The following is a 3,564-nucleotide window of genomic DNA, read 5'->3' on the forward strand; positions in this document are numbered from 1 at the left end:
TCATTTCAGTGTAAGTACAAAAATATTATTAACAATGTACATTGATTTATGTGTTATAATAATTCCACCATAGATAAAATACTTGATTTTTCATATTAAATAAAATGTTTGCTTCTTAAATCTGTAAACTATTTGTAATTGACTATATTCTTATTATTCCCATCTTCCATCATTCAACATTGTTAGTCACTTCGCATTCGAACAAGATAATAGAACACAACTACTATTTAAGCTTACTTGGGGTTTAACACTCCATCAGTCACAATGATTGACTTTTGGGAAAGCTACTCTTAGTATTGGAGACCAAGAAGTTTACTACAATAACTCGAGTTAAAGATTTCAATGATGTACACTTTCAACGCCATTTCGATATGATTGATATGAAAATATTGCAAAACTAACAAGTGTGACAATAAAAACAACTGAATAAAATAATTTGAGATTGCTAACAACAAAGTCTATTTGTAATTGACTACATTATTATTATCCACTTTTTTTATCATTCAACACTATTACATTGTCACATTGTATTCAAAATTTGTATTTCATCATTCTAATGGTTAACAGTCTCTCTCATCTCAACAAATTGAGGTAACTAAAAAAAATTAAAATTAAAATACTCATATTTATCTAAGACATAGTTAGCATAATTAAAATGATTAAAATAATTCCAAGTTCAACAAATTTTCTATGGCCACACACGACTCGAACCAGCCTAGATCTATCTTAACTCTGGGTATATCAAGTTCAAAAAGGGATAGAATTGCTCGAGGTGCAAACTTTTTCTTGAATTTTGAATTAAAAAAATGTTTTGCAGCTCGAGATTTAATCGCTCTCAAAATTTGATAGATCCGTAGTTAAAATGGATGTAGATTGGTCATATCCAATTTTAGGTAATAGAATTCGCTATAAACTTTAATTAACTTAATTATAATGGGAGTAAATTTATCTATACTAAATCATAAAATTAAGTTAAGTACGACTTTTGAAAAACAATAAAATATAAAAGAATATTGATATAAAGAAATTTAGTTTCTAATAATATTCATTGTAAATTTCATATAGCCAAAAGTTATGGATTAAAAATTTCAATCTATACCTATTTAATAAATATAACAAAACATGTACCGTAGACCTTGATAACGCCATACAATATATATAAAGTATATTGTCCAGTTGTATATTTAAAGTACTCCTCAAGATTACAAGGACAATCTGATCTTTATTCATACTTATAATAATCCACTCATAATTAGATGTAGAAAATCAGAGTGACAACGACTTAAATCATAAGCCATATCATGTGAAATTACCGCAAATAAGGAGAATCAGTGCCTTGTCTTGTGGCACTATACGTTGGGTAAGCACAGAGCGGAACTTGTCTGGCAACCGTCAGCCGGCACGTTTCCGTCATATCCAGCTGGGACGGACCGCCCTCAACTCTCCAGTCGAACGTGTGGAACAACTGAGCCAATACAAGTTCAATAATAGTAACAGCCATGGAAATCCCCGGGCATCCTCTCCTGCCCGCCCCAAACGGTATCATGCTGATGTCTGATGGATCTGTTAAACTGAAATTTTCGTTTTCCATGAATCGCTCCGGCTTGATTTTGGAAGCATATTTGCCCCACACATTGGGATCCCTCCCTATACCCCACAAATTTACCATTAGCGTCGTTTTCTTGGGTATGTAGTATCCTCCAACCGTCACAGCCTCTACAGATTCGTGAGGAACAGCTAGAGGCCCCGGTGGGTGTAATCGGAGAGTCTCTTTCACTACACAGTGGAGGAATTTCATGCTTGCCAAATCCGACTCCTTTACTTTACCATATTGGCCAACCACTGATTCGATTTCTTCCTGCAATCTCTTCATTGCATGGGGATGTCTGAGCAGCTCACTCATTGCCCATTCTAACGTAGTTGACGTAGGAACCTGCCCGGCCGTGAACATGTCCTGCACACATACACATGCGAGTACAAATCTAATTAATCCATAGAGATGATGATTGACTGAAATTCAAGAAAGAGGATGATAAATAATACTAAAAGGGCAGAATCCAAAGATAAATACGAGCACAAGGGCCTTCATGGTTTCCCGTGTAATATTGCCGTCGGTCTCCGCCATGCGGAGCAGCACATCAACGAAGTCATGACCATTAGGCTCTGCGTCTGCCTCTTTCTGGCCATTGGAGGAGGAGGCCAGGAAATGGTTAACGTGCCCATCTATCATTTTCTCGGCGAATCCGTCGAATGTTCTATGGAGCTTCTTGAGGCGTCGATTGATACCTTGCAAATCAAGTCAATCCAAATACGGAATGAAGTCTCCAATGTTGAACTCTCCCATCGCAGCTGTCATCTCTACCAGCAGATCCTTAAACCCTTTGAAATCGCCACCCAAATCATCGTCACTAAATTTCCTCCCAGTCAGTATCCGCCAGATTATATTGGAGTTGACAGTAGTGATGGCCTTGCTCACATTCACGCTCATTGTTCCTCTCTCACTCTCCTCCCAGATTGAATGGATCACGGCAGATACCTCTTCCTCTCGGACGCCCCTGAAGGACTCTATTCTTTCGGCAGTTAGGAGTTGTGATACGCATATTTTTCTCATTTTCTTCCAGTGATCTCCATACGGAGAGAATGCCACATCTTTAGAGTTGAAGAACATTAATCTCCCAGCGGCTGTTAGAGGTCGGCTGGCAAAGATCAAATCATGAGTTTTGAGAAACTGTTTGGCTAGCTCAGAAGAAGAAACTACGACTGCAGGGACGGAGCCCAAGCGGAGAAAAAAAATGGGACCATATTTGTCAGCAAGGCCTTTCAAAAAGCGATGAGCGGGGAGTCTCATTTGGTGGAGGTTTCCTATGATGGGCCATGCAGGAGGGCCTGGTGGCAATGTGCCACTAATCCTTCCCTTGTGCAACAACCAAATGAAGAAGAAAGACGAGAATATACAAAGAATAGCTACTGTGGCAGCCTCTTCATGAACTACTCGTAACGTTGCCGGCAAAGCTAGAGAGAGGGGCAAATTATGAGAAGCCATATCGAACTCACTCTATGTTTGGAAAGGAAGGTGCTCTGGTTTTTAAAGCCGTCTCCTGGTTCAGTGGGTCAGTGTGAGTCAGCTTTCCCTTTAAATATAAAAATACAGCACACATCATTTATCATAATAAAAATATGATATAATAAAAGAATAACTATTTCATCCTCTCGTAATATTGCACGATAGGAAGCGCACACCGAAGAATAACGATTTCATCCTCTTGTAATATTCCACGATAGGAAGCGCACACCGTCTTAAAAGAGGAGCGCTAATTGAATTCTAATATGACGTTTAATATTCCTTTAATAGATATTCGTTATATAAAAAATAATTATCATCTTTTAAATAATATTCGATTTTTAATAATATAATTTTGTTAAAATAGCTTCTTTTTTATTTGGATTCTTCTAAGAAGTTTATTATCCTTTAAAATATTTTGGCTGGATAAAATGTTTAATACGTTTCTAAATAATATTAAATAATTTTCAATAATTTTTTTGGTTAAAACAAATCATAAATAT

At 36.8% G+C, this 3,564-nt stretch overlaps 2 pseudogenes; both read right to left on the minus strand.

Moving 5' to 3' along the window:
* Nucleotides 1-1,212: 1,212 nt before the first annotated feature.
* On the minus strand, nt 1,213-1,951 carry LOC149252094 (cytochrome P450 750A1 pseudogene; annotated as a pseudogene).
* A 346-nt stretch (nt 1,952-2,297) lies between these two features.
* On the minus strand, nt 2,298-3,043 carry LOC149252095 (cytochrome P450 750A1 pseudogene; annotated as a pseudogene).
* Between the last annotated feature and the right edge of the window lie 521 nt (nt 3,044-3,564).

Source organism: Pinus tabuliformis, chromosome 7 (genome assembly GCF_031772625.1).
Source record: "Pinus tabuliformis cultivar Carrire ecotype Pingquan chromosome 7, CPIR1, whole genome shotgun sequence".
NCBI classification, from domain to species: Eukaryota; Viridiplantae; Streptophyta; class Pinopsida; order Pinales; family Pinaceae; genus Pinus; species Pinus tabuliformis.